This window comes from Pogoniulus pusillus, chromosome 16 (genome assembly GCF_015220805.1).
Source record: "Pogoniulus pusillus isolate bPogPus1 chromosome 16, bPogPus1.pri, whole genome shotgun sequence".
NCBI lineage: Eukaryota > Metazoa > Chordata > Aves > Piciformes > Lybiidae > Pogoniulus > Pogoniulus pusillus.
The window spans coordinates 8,636,680-8,653,570 of NC_087279.1; the positions used below are offsets into that span (position 1 = coordinate 8,636,680).

At 46.1% G+C, this 16,891-nt stretch overlaps 1 protein-coding gene across 6 annotated transcripts in view; it reads left to right on the top strand.

Moving 5' to 3' along the window:
- The first annotated feature begins 9,097 nt into the window (after positions 1 to 9,097).
- The window catches only part of RAF1 (Raf-1 proto-oncogene, serine/threonine kinase), a 47,440-nt gene continuing 39,646 nt past the window's right edge, over positions 9,098 to 16,891 (top strand). The window contains exons 1-2 of one of the 6 annotated variants that reach the window (XM_064156330.1): positions 9,098 to 9,214; positions 15,278 to 15,341. The gene's annotated coding sequence lies outside the window, so the exon portion shown is untranslated. Of the gene's footprint in view, positions 9,215 to 11,581; positions 11,606 to 15,277; positions 15,342 to 16,891 lie in introns of those variants that run through there. The other 5 variants (XM_064156329.1, XM_064156332.1, XM_064156334.1 and 2 more) reach the window with 5 other exon arrangements.

Genomic DNA, 16,891 nt, shown 5'->3' on the forward strand with positions numbered 1-16,891 from the left:
CACAGAATTCCAGCATGGTAGGAGTTAGAAGGGACCTCAGAAGATCATCTAGTCCAACCTTGCTGCTGAGGCAGGGTCACCCATAGCAGGTTGCCCAGGATCACGACATCCAGGTGGGTTGGAATCTCTCCAGACTCTGTGACCTCTTTGGGCAGCCTGCTCCAGGGCTCCAGCACCACCCAGTTTTTTCTTCTGATCAGATGGAACCTCCTGGGTTCCAAGTTCTACCTGTTACCCCTTGTCCTATCACTGGTCACCACTGAGAAGAGTCTGGTCACGTTCTCTTGCCTCTGACCTTTTAGCTCTTGCTAATGATTGATCAGATCTCCTCTCAGGCTGCTCTTCTGCAGGCTCAACAGCCCCGGGACTTTCAGCCTTTCCTCCTCACAGAGATGCTCCAGGCCCCTCAGCACCTTTGCAGCCTCTGCTGGTCTCTCTCCTGTTTCTCTTGAACTGTCTAGCCCAGAACTGGATGCAGGACTCCAGATGTGGCCTCATTATGGCAGAGAACATTGAGTGTGCCTCAGTGACCACATGCTACAAACTGTCCCTGCACAGGAAAAATGCTGCGTAGCTTGGGGTTGTGCCAGATCAGATGATCAGCCTCTTCATGTTGCTCTAGATCAGGCTGAGTGAGAAGTCTTCTGAGCAATTATATATTCAGGGTCAGCTCTGAAAACGTTTGTCAGGAAGGAGCTATTTCTGCTTTGTTATTTTTAAACTCCAGTACCTAGTCCTGAACAGATTTCATTGTGGTTAGACTTTTTCTTTTTTCAGAAAGGCAAAATAAACCAAATAAACCAGTTTGGGTAGGTTTGTAAAATAGAATCCATGTATAAATCAAAGTGCTGGATTTATTGTCTATGAAGTAGGAGTGACTGTTCAAATAGCCACAAATTAAAGCCTTGATTGGTTTGGTTTGGCTTTCCCCCCCCCCCCCTTGCTGGGGCTCTAATAATGCTTATTCAGCCTGAGTATTTCTTCACCATGCAGGTGGCACCCATCAGCTCAGCATCTCCACATTCCATTTATAAATCATTATTCTAAGAGGATTTTCATGCTTTGATATTCTTGCTGTAAGCTGGTACACCAACTGACTCAGTATTTTTGTCTTGTGCTCTTCTTTGAAGCTTCCCATGTTCTGTCTGTGCCAAAAGGAACGCTACCCAGACTCTTGATCCTTCTCTTGGGAATCTGACTGCCACCCCTCCAACATATTTCCAGCTGCAGGGAAAATCCACAGCTATTGTTGCCTAATAAAATACAACTGTACCTGTCGGACACAATTTAACAGAAATCACTTCAAAACCATGTGGCTTTAGTGATATTTTCATGTTTATGCTTTAGGGTTTTATTTTGCAGTCAGCTTGTATTGCGCCTGCAAACAAGTAGGCAGCCAAGGTCTGCAAGAGCAAATGAGTCACACAGCAGGGACAATTGTCTGCAAGCAGGATCTGTGCCTTGTGTCTCAGGTTTCAAAGTTATGACCAGCATTTATGCCTCCTCCCTAGGGGTGCTGAAGGCCAGACTGGATGAGGTCTTGAGTAGTCCAGTGTAGATGAGAGGTGTCCCTGTCTATAGTGGGGAGGTGGGAGTAGATGATCTCTGAGGTCCCTTCCAACTTAAGCCATTCTATGAATCTATGAACTTCTGGCTGGAGAAGAAAATGAAACTCTGGTCCTAAGTACTGCAAATGAATGTCTCAGATTCAGGAAAGCAGCTTAACTCACCCTGTCTGGAGAAGAGGCTGAGAGAACTGGATGGGGTAGTGCAGTGCCTCTGAATTTTCCTAGAAGCAAATTGCATTGCACTGAAATTGGAGAACCAGAAATTCTCTGCTGCACTGCATGTAACAAGCCCAGAGACACTGGATATCTCTAATACCATAAATTACAGTAGGAGCATATGGAGGGCTGAAAGCTGGGAGTGAGTTTGTTAACATGTTAGGAATGTTTCATGGAAGGTTATCAGTGAAGAAAGGCTAATGCAACTTTTTGTTTCAGTAAGAGATGATTGCTTACTGGTTATGGAGCTGCTCTCAGAAGAACTGACTTAATACATTAAGGGTTAATGAAAATCTGCTTCATTTCTACTCTGAAGTGTTCCCAGACAAACTCATATTGAAAATCTCTTGACATTGCCATTTCCATCAAATGCTTTTATTGTTGTTTATATAAGGACAAGAACCATACATGTGTGGATATCTAATAGATGGATTCTCTGAATCACAGAATTGTCAGAGAAGGGACCTCATTCATCCCAAACACCCCTGCCATGGGCAGAGATGCTTTCCACTAGATCATGTTGCCCAGAGCCACATCCAGCCTGGCCTGAAAAACATACAGGAATGGGGCTTCTGCCACCTCCCTGGGCATCCAGTTCCAGTGTGTCACCACCCTCATAGTGAAGAATTTCTTCCTAATGTCTAATCTCAATGTCCCCTCCTCTAGCTTGGATCCATTCTCCCCAGTCCTATCACCACTGAATACCCTAAGCAGTCCTTCACCAGCTTTCTTTTACCCCCCTCCCCCCACCTTCAGATACTGGAAGGACACGGTAAGGTCTCCTTGGAGCCTTCTCTTCTCCAAACTGAATAACCCAAACTCTCTCAGCTTTGCCTCATAGGAGAGAAGCTCCAGCCCTCTGATCATCCTTGTGGCCCTTCCCTGGACACATTCCATTATATCCAGTTCCATCTGAACTATAAAACATAGTTTATGCATCATCATACAAAGAAGACATTCTTTATCTTGTAGGTTGCTATTGCTTGGTTTGACCAAGGACACTTTCTTCGTGGCCTCTTTTCTATCCAACTTTTGTATCCAACTTGACTTAAACTTTTCCTCAGCAATGTCATCTTATTAAAAAGAAAAAAAAAAAAGATAAATCTTATGGAGGAACAAAATAATAATTTACAACATATTTATCATAGCAACACACAGAAGTTCAATGCTTTGAAAGTGGCTCAGACTGAATAGTCCTGGATACAATGGCAACATTTATCTGCATCACTCCTTGGGTTGGAAAGTGAGTAAGATTCATTACTCAAAATTTCATCATAAATTGATTGTATACCTTGCTTGTTTGTTTGCTTGTTTTCCCCAGCCAGCACTACACTCTTAATTCTTCCTACTTGTTCATCTGAGCCTTATAGAATCATAGAATTGTTTTGGTTAGAAGAGACCTTTAAGATTATTGAATCCAACCTTCAACCTAACACTACTATGGCCACTAAACCACGTGCCAAAGTGCCACGTCCACACATTTCTTGAACAGCTCCAGGGATGGTGACTCCACCACCTCCCTGAGCAGTCTGTTCCAATGCCTGACCATTTGATGTACTAACAATACAATTAAGATTGTAGGGTGTCACTTAAAATCTTTTATATTCTTTGAGACTCCCCAAGTAATGCCAGCTCGGTAGACTGGATGTAGATGAATACTGCACATAGCAAACTGAGCCATGACAAATAAGTAACAGGTTTAATTTCTATGTGGTTCTCTGCAGCAGTCACATTTAAAACTCTCCTCAGAGATGATCAATCAGAAACATCCACTCCATTCTTAACTGTGGGGAAATGGAGATCCATGAAGCTGGGGCAACTGCGCCTGTGTGACATAGCTAGGGGACAAAAGGGAGCTCCCAACTCTACACCAGAAGATCGTAGTTACTGTCATCAACTCAGCCAGCCCTATACCCCAGTGGCACTGGTCACAGTAGCACAGGATCACAGGATGTTAGGGGTTGGAAGGGACCCCTGGAGATCTTCCAGTCTGACTCCCTTGCCAGAGCAGGACCATATCATCTAGTTCAGGTCACACAGGAACACATCCAGATGGGTCTTGAAAGTCTCCAGACAAAATTCCAGAACCTCTTTGGGGAGCCTGTTCCAGGGCTCTGTGACCCTTACAATAAAGCTGTTTTTCCTCCTGTTGAGGTGGAACTTCCTGTGCTGCAGTTTGCATCCCTGTCCTATCCCAGGGCACAAGTGAGCAGAGGCTGTCCCTGTCCCTTCCTTCCTGACCCCCATCCCTCAGATTGATTAGATCCTCTCTCAGTCTTCTCTCCAGCCTAACCAGCCCCAGGGCTCTCAGTCCTTTCTCATCAGGCAGTGCTCCAGTCCCTTCAGCATCCTTGTAGCCCTCCATTGGACTCTCTCAAGTAGATCTCTGTCTCTCTTGAAAATTATTTTATTTTTAGTTTGGAATGCTTAAGGTTGTGTTTGGTTTGCTTTTGGATTTTTGTTGTGTGATGTGGCTTTGTTGTGTAGTTTTGGTTTTTTTTTCACCCTTTCTCTGAGCTGAGGAGCCCAGAACTGGATGCAATATTCTAGGAGGGGCCTTACCAGGGCAGAGTAGGGGGGGAGGAGAACCTCCCTGGATTTGCTGGCCACACTCTTCTTAATGCACCCCAGGATCCTGTTGGCCTTCTTGGCCACAAGGGCACATTGCTGTGTCATGGAGAACTTGTTGTCCACCAAGGACTTCCATGTCCTCCCCCACAGGGCTGCTCTCCAGCAGATCACTCCCTAACATGTGCTGGTGCAGTTTGTTGTTCCTTCCCAGGTGCAGGACTCTGCACTTATCCTTGTTGAACCACATTAGGTTCCTCTTTGCCCAGCTCTCCAGTCTGTCTGGTCCTCAGTTTCAACTTGGGCTGCTTTTTGTAGAGGGAGAAAACCCCTCAGATGGTGAAAATAGAAGATTGAATGCTATGCCTGGGCAAATGAAAGTGTAATACCTGGCCATTCAGATGTTAAATACGCTGTAAACCCAGCCACTAAACACAAACAGAAAGCAGATCAGCCCCTGGAGAAGGGCTAATAGTTTGCAGCTTGTCTTGGAGAGGGTGTTCCATTTCTGTTTCCCTTCCACTTCACTGTGGTAATGCATTAGTTTCTTTGCTTGGTTTCCTTGTTTGCTTTTCATTTTCTTTCTTGCAATTGTTGTATTTCTTTGCATGTGCTACATTGTTTAACTCTCTGAAATTTCCACCCTATCCTTGTTTCATTTGTTCCATGACTCAATCCTTGAGCCCTACACTCTTTTAAAAGGAGGTTAAAACTTTACAGCCATTCTTCTGTCAAAACCACCTCTTCTGGAAGTAGTTATCCCTCTTTTCTTTCCCTTGTTCTCTTTTTGCTTCTCATGGTCTTGTTCCTATTTTATGTTATGATATTTAAACTCCTCTTGCATATTTTGTGGAAATCTGGTCTACTCTTTCTCCTATTACATGGGTATGTTTAGTCTTAAGCCACGTGAATATTTGTTGTACACACTGCTCTAAGTTTATTTGTTTCCCCTGGCCCAACTCTTGCAGTCAGATACATGAACGTGACTCCTGTAGTCACGTAAACACTGCTGTGTGTGCATCAGAAGAATCATTAGGGCCATGAAAATGATCAGGGGTTTTGAGCACCTTTGCTACAAAGACAGCCTGAGGGAGCTGGGGGTGTTCAGTCTGGAGAAGAGAGGGTTCTGGGGAGACCTAATAGCAGCCTTCCAATACCTGAAGAGGGCCTACAAGAATGATGGAGAGAGACTGTTCCCAAAGGCCTGCAGTGACAGGCTGTCAAACTAGAGCAGAGCAGATTTAGGTTGGATGTTAGGAACAGGCTCTGCACCATGAAGGTAATGGGACATTGGACAAGGTTGCTCAGGGAGGTGGTTGGGGCCCCATCCCTGGAGATACTCAAGGTGAGGCTTGACAGGGCTCTGGGCAGCCTACTAGATCTAGTAGAAGGTGTCCCTGCTGACTGCAGAGAGGTTTTGACTAGACGGCCTTGATGTGACGTTCAAGGGGAATACTACTCTTGAATGGTTCACATTTTGAAGTTTTGTCCTTGGTAGATTCAATCATGATAAGGGTTTTTCTGGAGGGTTTTTTGCTAGGCCTGAGGAAGATAAAAAAAACAAGAGAACAAGCACTTTTCCACCTGGAAATCCCACATGGTTTGCCTTGTAAAACAGTGCTCCAAAACGTTAGTTAGATCTTTCTTTTAGCAGTATCCTCTGAATGCTTCAGTACACTGGAGTGAGTGGATCACTTCTAGAATGTCATGGGAATCAAGTATTGAATGACACTGTTCTAGAGAACTGGGAATGTCTAGTCTGGCTTTCTAGAGCTCTTGGTTGCCATCCTCATTTCAGGCTCCTATTATTTGGCAACCACACTTCTTCTTGGAGGGCACCAGTAGAATCATAGAATCAGTCAGGGTTGGAAGAGACCACAAAGATCATCTAGTTCCAACCCCCCTGCCTTGGGCAGAGTCACCCTACCCTAGAGCAGGCTGCCCACAGCCTCATCCAGCCTGGCCTTAAACACCTCCAGGGATGAGGCCTCAGCCACCTCCCTGTGCAACCCATTCCAGGCTCTCACCACTCTCACGCTGAAGAACTTCCTCCTCATGTCCAGTCTGAATCTCCCCACCTCCAGCTTTGCTGCATTCCTCCTAGTCCTGTCACTCCCTGATAGCCTAAGAAGTCCCTCCCCAGCTTTTTTGTAGGCCCCTTTCAGCTACTGGAAGGCCACAATAAGGTCACCTCAGAACCTTCTATTTCCAGACTGAACAGCCCAAACTCTCTGTCTGTCCTCACAGCAGAGGTGCTCCAGCCCTCTGATCATCCTCATCATGCTCCAGCATCTCCACATCCTTCTTGTACTAGTAGCTCCAGAACTGGATGCAGTACTCCAGGTGGGGTCTCACCAGAGCAGAGGGGAAGAATCACCTCCCTCGACCTGCTGGCCACACTTCTCCTGATGCAGCCCAGGCTCTGGTTGTCCCTCGGGGCTGCACATGCACACTGCTGGCTCACGTTGAGCTTCTCATCCACCAGCACCCCCAAAAGCTGAAGACTTTGTATGAGTTTTTTTTTCTCATGTGGTGCTTAGGAGAGGCAATCCCACCACTGCTGCATTTTTTTCTTGCCTTTGCTATGCCTCCACGAGGTTAATGTGACTTTAGCTGAACACAAGCTTTGGTTTATATTGGAATAAACTTTCTTCTGTAGAGAAATCCCAAATAAGGCTGAGAGAATTTTGCTGGAGGCTGTTTTTAGAGAAGTGCTTATTTAATTAACAATTAATGTAACTTACATGACTGTAAATGCAAACATGTATGCTCTTTTAAAAAAGCAGTTCTAGGAGAAATATTTTACGCTGCAGTGGCTACCCTCAGAAGTTGTTTAGGGGTGATAAATTTAACTGTTAAACAGTTAAACTGTTAAACGTGCAGCGCTGCACATCTTCAAAGCCTGACCTGAAATAGGTTAGTTTGCAGCACACTGGAACTTCACGGCCAGCAAAGTCATAGAATCAACCAGGCTGGAAGAGACCTCCAAGATCATTCAGTCCAACCTAGCACCCAGCCCTATCCAATCAACCAGACCATGGCACTAAGTGCCTCATCCAGTCTTTTCTTGAAGATCCCCAGGGACGGTGCCTCCACCACCTCCCTGGGCAGCCCATTCCAATGCCAATCACTCTCTCTGTGAAGAACTTCTTCCTAACATCCAGCCTATACCTACCCTGGCACAACTTGAGGCTGTGTCCCCTTGTTCTATTGCTGGTTACCTGGGAGAAGAGGCCACCCCCTACCTGGCTACAATGCCCTTTCAGGTAGTTGTAGACAGTAATAAGATCACCCCTGAGCCTCCTCTTCTCCAGGCTAAACACCCCCAGCTCCCTCAGCCTCTCCTCATAGGGTTTGTGCTTCAGGCCCCTCACCAGCTTTGTTGCCCTTCTCTGGACATGTTCCAGCACCTCAACATCCTTCTTGAATTGAGGGGCCCAGAACTGGACACAGTACTCAAGGTGTGACCTGACCAGTGCTGAGTACAGGGGCAGAATAACCTCCCTTGTCCTACTGGCCACCCTGCTCCTTATGCAGGCCAGGATGCCACTGGCTCTCTTGGCCACCTGGGCACACTGCTGGCTCATCTTCATCCTACTGTCTATCAGTACCCCCAGGTCCCTTTCCTCCCGACTGCTCTCAGCCACTCAGTCCCCAGCCTATAGCGCTGCTTGGGGTTGTTGTGGCCAAAGTGCAGAACCCTGCACTTGGCCTTGTTAAATCTCATCCTTCAGTATCTTTACGCCCTTACATGGAGGCTGTGAGGATGAGAGGAAATGGCCTCAAGCTGCACCAGGGGAGGTTCAGGTTGGACAGGAGAAGAAAATTCTTCTCTGAAAGGGAACAGGCTTCCCAGCGAGGTGGTTGCATCCCCATCCCTGCAGATGTTTCAGAGAGGCAGAGCCGGTGCTCAGAAACCTGGTTTAGTATCAGCCTTGGTGGAGTTAGGTATTGGTTGGACTCGATGCTCTTAAAAGGGCTTTTCCAACCGAAACGATTCTGTGATTCCAGGAGTTCCAGGCGGGGGCTGGCTGCCTGGCAGCTGTTCCCTGTCTCCTCCAGGAAAGGAGGCTGCACGCTATTTATTTTTCGTGTTTCTCCACAGATACCTTTCCCTGCAGTCCTCACCCCACCCCTCTCGGCAAGTACCGCCCCTGGGAATTTCTGCCTCTTCTCCGCAGAACCTCGGGCTGCTTTCGAGCAGGTAAGAGCGACCGGCTCGGTGCGGGCAGCGCGGCGGGGGCTGGGGGCTGCTGGGGGAGGGGAAGGCTCCGTGCCGGGGCCCCACTGGTGCCCACCCCCCGGGAGCTCACTCACTGCCCATGCGCCCTGTTTAGCTAATTGTCCAACAGCCAGGAGATTTCACCTGGGCTGGGGAAAGGCGGGCGACAAGCGGCTGCTGGGAGGCGACTGTCCGCCGGGCTAGCGGCAACGCTGCGGGGCTTCGGGAGGGCTGAGGGGAAGCCGCTCCGTCACCTCGGCTGTCCCGCAGCTCATCCTCCATCCCCAGACCGGTTCCCGAGAAGGGGCGGAGAGGAGGCAAGAGCGGCTTGAGGAAGAGGAGGAAAGCCTCTCTCCGCACCTAAGCCGCTGTCGGTGCTCCCAAATGGCGGCCCGCAGAGGGGCGGAGAACAGTAGTTCCATCGGCAGCTCGGCGCTCCGCCGTCAGGCCGAGGGGCGGGGAGGAAGACGGGACAAGAAAGAGAGCCAGGCGAAAGGGAAGGGGGCGAGCGCTGAGAGCTCGATGGGCGGAGGATAAATGTCTCGCTGAGTGTGAGGCCGCCATTTTAGATGAGGAACGAAACGAACGGTGCCGAGCGAAACAAGAGCCTGGAGGGAGCCGCCGGGGGGGAGTGACATAGGTAGGAACGGGGTCGAGTTGCTGAGCGGCAGAGGACGCGGCAGGGAATGAGAGAGTGGAGGTCTCTTCCTTCTCTTTTTCCCTCTCTTGTCTCTTTCCCTTTCCTCGGTGCTGGCGCCTGGAGCGGCGCCGGCTGCTCCCAGCGCGCTCACCCGACGGCCGTCTCGGCCGTGAGGGAACCAGTTCGGGGGAGAGCGGCCAGTCACCCTCTGACAGGGACTGGGGAGAGGAAGGAGAAGAAGAAGGAGAGGGAAGAGGAACCGGCCACCTCCGTACCTGCGGGTCGCGGGTCATCTCGGAACCCTTTGCGTTCGAATCGTTTAGTGCCCGCCGCCGAGGCGGGCGTCCCTCCCGCGGGGCCCGGACAGGGGCTCCCGCCTCGGTAGGAGGAGAGGCTGCGCGGCGGTATCGGCCCAGGGAGCGGGGAAGGTGCCAGAGTGCTGGAGGCAGGGTGGGTGCCTGCGGCCCGTCGCAGGTGTGTTGGGGCCGTCGCCTGTCAGTGCCAGCGCGGAGCCTCGGGGCCGCAGCCACCCCCGGGGGGAATGCGCGGCCCAGGCGGGTGTGCCCTGGTGCTGGGGCTCCGCCCGGCCCGTCCTGGCCCGGTGCTGTGGCGGCCGGCGGGCGGGCGGGATGAGCGACTGGCATCCAAAGGCACCTGGAAGAGTGCCCTGGTCGTTGGAGGAAGGAGATGCAGCGGCAGCTCCGCTTGCCCGGCCTCCTCGGGGCTCGGCTTCACTGCTGGCGGCTTTGTCCCTCTTGTGTTTGCAGCGGGGACTCCCTAAGCTCTGTTACTTTGATCTGGTATTTGCTGAGCCGTGAATGGAAAACGCGTCGAGGTTCCTATTAGCATAGCTGCGTGCGTTCTGCTGAGGTATTTTCCAGTTTGAACCGCTCGTCTGTTTATTTTGCTTTGTTTGTAATTCAGTGTAAATTCGTGTAGATTTAAAAAAACGGCATTTGAAAACCGGAGTGAGATTGTTTAGTTTGCTGATTTCTTCTCAACTGTTTCAACTTTGCAATGGAGAAATTGTGTCCACCAGAGCCAGGGCTTCAGGACTGTGCCGAGGATTCTGGACTCTTTTATTTACAGTGTAAATGTACACACAAAATAACCTGCCTGTTCTAACAGCAGCACGTCTTTAGTCCATTGTCTTGATTACATCAGGCTACATAACTCCTCTTTTTTTTCCCCCCTTCTTAGCCTTTAAGTGACATCTGTAAATATAGGGACCTTACCTGGGCAATAAGATGTCAAAGCCACTTGTAGTGGAATTGCTGCAGCACAGTGTGCATTCCAGATGCATATGTAGGTTGTCGTAGATGCAAAACAAGGGTCTATAATGGTGCAAAATTGGGATTCTTCCAAAACTGAAGCTATCTTAAAATAGCTGAAAATAGTTTTGTACAGAGGATCTTTGAAATGTCTTCTCAATACTTCTGGAAAACTTGGCTCCAAATATTGCCTAAAGGAGTACTGCATTGTGTAAAACAAGAATATAATTTGAATGGACATGTGTGCAGTGTTGATGCAGAAGAAGAGATTGAATTAATGAATGTGAGAGTTAATTTCTCTTTTGGGGAAACCCATTCAGAATGAAAGTTACTTTAATTGACTGTCTTAAAATTTGTTGTGAGTTAGTTTGTCTTGAACAGAATTTTCCATAGATTAAACCCTAATGCTGCATTAAAAAAAACCAAACAACTATGGATCTGTATCTATGTTCCTGAAAAAGATGAGTGATGAATATGGTAAGCAATTTAATTTTAGAGAATTGAATCAGAAATGACCTGGCTTGATCAGGTTGGAACTGTGGCACGTTCATAAATCTGGAATGTGTTTTCCATATGATTTGTTGCCATACTCAGTATCTTCAGGACTGGACAACTTATTGTGCAACACTGCTGACTAACCTGTTTTGAGAGAAAATCTGGAAGTGGCAGAGAAAATACCTGTTTTCTTCTCCAAAGAAGATAACAGAACTCTCTTTTTTTAATCGAATGTGTTTAGTTACCTGTAATTTTCCATTTTTAATTCTTTAACAACAACAACAGCAGCAAAGTCTATTCAAATTACATATGAAGTTAGTGCTGTCTCAGGGGCTGAACTTACTACAGCTTATTAAAATAACTGCTGTTTTATAAACCACAAATATGACCCACGGAAATCATTGGTCAGCACTTCTTGGTGTGCTACATCAGCACTAGTTTCTTCTCGGACATAAACCCCCTTCCTCCTCCCAATTTGTTTGGCTGTTTCACTGTTGGGAAATGAGGAGGTGAGCAATAAATCCCAAGTTTTCCGTGCTTTCTGTCTTTGAAAACAAATTAGGTGGAGATGATGAGAGCTTTTGGTTCTAAAACTTCTAGAGGAGATGGGAACCAATGGGTATGGGTAAGTCCTCAACCAGTTTGAAGTGCAGGAATTGTGCTGATAAATTTGCTTTTGTGTTATGGGCACAGAATGTTTTAAGTTATTTTTGTATTCCCAGTAAAGCTTTGAGAGTCTAGTTCAGTACAGATTTCTATTTGGGTCTGTGGTTGTCTGTGCTGCAAACAGTCTTCCATGACACCTTCCATCACATTCCCCTTATCATGTCTCTAGCACCCCTCTCTTCCTTGTATTTGCTGTTGCTTTACTTAAGCACCCTCTGGACTTTTTATCCTACTCCTCCTCTCCTTTCATTCTTATTTTGCTTATCTACCTTCTTTGCCTGTCAGCTGGGTGAGAGGGTTTGTTCACACTTTGCTTTGCGCTGCAGTGCTCTGGCTGATGAGAAGGCCTGGGCAGTGAAGGATGCTTCCATACGGTGCTTTCCTATTTCCATAGCCTTTGGGAATTTCCTATTCTTGATGCCTCTGCCTAACTGTGTAGTTGAAACAAGCTAATACATCCAAGAGTTGCTGGATGAGAGGCAGAAAGAGCCTTGAAGTGCCGTGGTCATGTAACAGCAGTTGCTTGAGAAACAAGGGTAATGTGGTTTTGTGTAGTTGGGCTTCCAGAATTTCCATGCAAATTCAGCTTGAAAGAAAGCAATAGTGGAGAAGGATGATTGTTTTATAAGGAAAAAAAAACTTTATGGACTATCTTCACATTTTAAAATACATGATTTTAAAGGCCATGTTACTGTGTGAAGAGAAATAGAAGTTAATGTTTGTCATAAAGACATCAGATTGCACAATCCATAATAATTTATATTTGGGGCAGTAACAGAAACAATGAAAGTTGCAACTAAAATTTCAAGCGTGGTAGTTTAAGCAGTGAAGCTTCACAGAAGTTTAGTTTGTAAACAAGCAGACCTTTACAGACATCTGTGTTGTACCTCTTTTGAGGAATTGCTTAAGCAAAACACTTCAGTACTTTCTGATGTGAAATGTATCTATTGTGTGTTGAATAAGGTTGTGGGAATGTTTTGTTAGCTCTAGAAATATTTGAAGAGGAGTTGATATAATTCAGGGAAATCAAATGAAAATGCTGACCTTATGAACTAGGTACCTGTGACAAGGTATTTTAGTGATGAGCATTCGTTAGCTTGTGAGTTTTGAAGCAGCATGAAGTAAGGTCAAGAGTATGGACAATCCGGATAAGTATGCAGTGATGTCGCTCATGTTTCTGACAAGACCTGGCCAACTGCTGGATCCTGCACTTGGATCATAACAACCCCATGAATGCTCCAGGCTTGGGGCAGAGTGTCTCTGTCCAACAGAGAAAGACCTGGGGCTACTGGTGAACAGCAGCTGAAAATGAACCATTGTGTGCTCAGGTGTCCAAGAAGGCTAGCAGCATCCTGGCCTGGAGCAGCAATAGTGTGGTCAGCAGGAGCAGGGCAGTGATTGTGTCCCTGTAGTCAAGCACTGCTGAGGTCACCTTGAGTATGAGGTTCAGTTTTGGGCCCCTTACCTCAGGAAGGACTCTGAGGTGCAGGAGCATACCCAGAGAAGGGTTACAAAGCAGAACAGGTCTTGTGAGGAGCAGCTGAGGGAACTGGGGTTGTTCATTGTGGAGAAAAGGAGATTGAGGGGAGACCTCCTCACTCTCTACAAGGCCCTGAGAAGAGGCTGGACCCAGGTGAGGGCTGTCCTCTTCTCCCTAGTAACAAGTGTTAGGACATGAGGAAATGGCCTCAAGTTGCACCAGGGAGGTTTAAATTGTTCTTCAGAAGAAGCTTCTTCGCTGAAAGGGTTGTCAAGCCCTGGAAAGGGCTTCCCAGCGAGGTAGTTGAATCTCTGTCCTTGGGGGTGTTTAAAAACTGTAGATGTGGTGCTAAGGGCCATAGCTTAGCCCCAGACTGAGAGAATGGTTGGACTCAGTATCTTTAAGGTCTTTTCCAGCCAAAATGCTTCTATGATTCTAAGAAAGTCTGTTTTGGACCAAGTTGTGTGAGTAATTCTCAGTGCTCTGTTGGCTCTTGCTGCGTATGCTATTTTCTTGTAAACAAGGGTTTTGCTTTGAAAAGCAGCTGGCGCTGGTTTATCTCTTTAGCGACTTGAATGTTGTGTTTGTACTCGAAATGCCATCTGTTTCACACAAAGTTGATTTTATTGCAGCAGCGTGTGCTGACCTTTTACAGTTTAACAGAATATGGTCATCTCGGCTGAAATGCAGCAGCCTGTACAGTAGATGAGGAGAAACAAAGCCCTGGCCTGGAGTAGTTTGGAAATGAGTAGAGCCTCTTCTTGGTAGGCTTCAGAGCTAAGAATTATAACTGATAATAAACAGAATGTTTATATGAGTTAGTATCCCTTTTTTCAGCTTTTTAAGCCACGTAGTCATTGTGGTTGAATTCTGTTTTCCAGAGGTTTTTGCTTCCAAGCTTTTTACAGCTGGGGTTTCAAGGCAGGAAAACTGGATCTGTGTAGAACAACGTGGTGGCAAATGCGAGTCACTGGGTTTGTTTGCAGTCGCAGGTGTGTCTGTGTCCTGCTGTGTTTCTCCCCTGGCTGCTCCAAACATCTCCTGCGCAACCAAGCAGAGCAGCAGCACAGTTAAATCAAAGCTGGTGGGTTTGAGCTGCATGCGAAGGAGTTGGAGACTTGCCTTGCGAATCATTTGTACCTGTGGTGAGTGTGTGAGTGCCTTTGCCTTGTTTTTTTGTGGGTTATCTGAAATTTTGCCAAGGAGGCCTGTAGTTTCAGCTCTCCTCTTGGCAGCCCTTCTGTATGCTGGTGTATGGTGGTGGTGTGCTGGGTTTCACTGCTCTGTGGAATCATTTCACTTGCCTTGTGGCTCCCTGCAGATGCTGAGCTGATTAGGGTAGTGCTGCCTGTTCTCTTTAATTGCTTCTCCTCAGATTTCAGCTTGCATTGCTTGCTGGCTGTAGGTTTGCCCCTAAAACGTGTCATTTCTGACAAACAGCTGACAAAAGGCTGTTAATTAACGTTGCATTCCGATTGAAATACGTAGTATCGGTTAAGAGCAGTTGAGACATCTTGTATATTTTTAGTTCACAAGCTGGAGGGAGGTTGCTTCACCGACTTGCAGCTGGGTGTGGCATGGGGTAAACCATGTTAATTAAAGCTGCCTCAGAGGTTTAGGCTTCAAAAAAAGAGGCTCAGAGCCCCCGTTGCAGTCTGCTGTTACATAAATTTATTCACTCCAGAACAAGCTGGAGTTTTGAAATTAGAGTTTTAAGAACACCTCTCTGGAGAGACTAGAAAGAATGGGATGCAAGGTAGAGCACACTCAGAAGAAAGATCTTGAATGCTGTTGTACCATTATAAGGCTAACATTTAGGTGTTGAGAAACTTTATAATGAATCTTTCTTTTTCTCCTTCTATGATGTCTTCTCTTTTTTAGTTATTGGCTTCCAGTTTGTCCCTGTCAAGTCTATCACTAATCTGTGCTTCCACGTTCTTGTCTTATTCTCAGTCACTTGACAGTGTTTGCTCAAAGTCTGGTCATGCTTTCACTATTTTCTAGAATGCCTTTTTCAGTTTGCTGGCTACAAAAGCACAGGTCTCTTTGCTCTTGCTACCTGTGAATGAGATAAACTCTGTCTTTCCCACTGTGCTTGCCAGGCAAATAAACTGCTTGCTAATTATTTTCTTTATAATTTTCCTTGTGTAGGAGAAACTGTGAGATTTACTACCTAAGGTTTCTTGGTGAAACTGCAAGAACCAAAGTGAAACAGGTGAAGATCTGTGTACTTCTTTTTGTGTGGAATTGTTGCAGAGACAGGAATGCAGAGGGATAATCTTGTAAAGTAATGCAGCTGGTGTGGGGAGGACCATTATACTGGAAGGTTCAGTGGTGCTGGGGACTCAAAAATACAGGTTAATCATATTTTAGCCATCTTTTGAGTAAGCCTTCATTTATTAATACTCCCCTTCCCCCCCCCCAAAGAAAAAAAAGGTGGTAGTTATGTTATTCTCAAGTGATTATCATATGACATACAGCATTTTATAGAAGTGTGGTGGATTTAAATTCCACTTAATGTGGAGATGAATGGAAGAGTCAGTGATTCCTTTTCTAGCTTCCAGGTGAAAAGGTGTATTTTGATACACTGTAATAACTTGGGGGTTATTTTAATTTTAAGAACTTTAAGTTTCACTGATAGTTGATCATATTTGTGACATAGAATCCAAAGCTGGGGGCTCATCCTGTAAAACATTTTATTAGAATCCCAAAAGTTCAGAATTTACCCAGCAGTTGCTGATCCCTAGAGATTTCTCTCAGGTTAATGTTTTCCTGATTTTGACAGTTCCTGATAGAATCTGAATTCCTTCATGTCTAATATTATGTCTTAAGCCCATTAAAATAATTTTTATCAGTTCTTGTGCACTTCTTGTTGCAATTTAATTTTCTGGGCTTTTTGTAAAACCTTTATTGTAAAGCTTATGCATTGAGTAGGACAAATGTGTCTAAACTCTCTACTCTTGAATTTGCATGAGACCTTTGTATATTTTTTCATATAGATGTAGCACTGGCACCACTGTGTGCAAATAAGAACCTTTTTTGATTATACCAACACTTTCAAACTTGAGAAGAGTTAAACATGTTGATGGTCATTTAGTTTTTCTTAGACTGAGAAGAAAAAATGGAATAGTAACTGTGGAAGCTATGTGGCATCCTACTGTTTTATGGCTTTAGCCTCTCTTTCTCCCTCTCCAATAGCTTTGGAAACTGTCCTGTCAGTCCCAGTCTGTAAGCATGAGCAAGCAGAAACCTGTTTGTGGCATCGAAGATGGGAGGAGACTGGTTTCCCTGCTACTTTATTAGAAACCTAAGCAATTGCTGTCATCTCTAAGTCAAGCTGCTGGCTAAGGAGCATGAATTTCTTCTAGCAAAACAACATTTTTGCCTGTTTGATCGTTGGTCTAACAGATTTAGGTGTTTATGTTGTGATGGTTGTTATCTTCATGTGGAAACGTGGAACAAAACCCATCCAGAGTTGAGGTGCTGGGGAATGCTTGTTACAGGGTAGCTGGAGTTCAGAGAGTGCATTTGCAGAAGGCTCCATTGGAGGATGTCTGCAAGAGAATATAGTAAATTAAGTAGCTTCTAAGCCTGCATTGCAGCCAAAAGAAACAAGAAAACGTGCAAGCCTCTAATTTTATGCTGACATTTACCAAAAAATAAACTCTGTCCTGGATGACATCATTCCTCAGTGAAATGCTTTAGAAGCAAATCTACATCTTACCCAGGCAATAATAACATGCTGAAACAAAGTGTTTGTGGCAG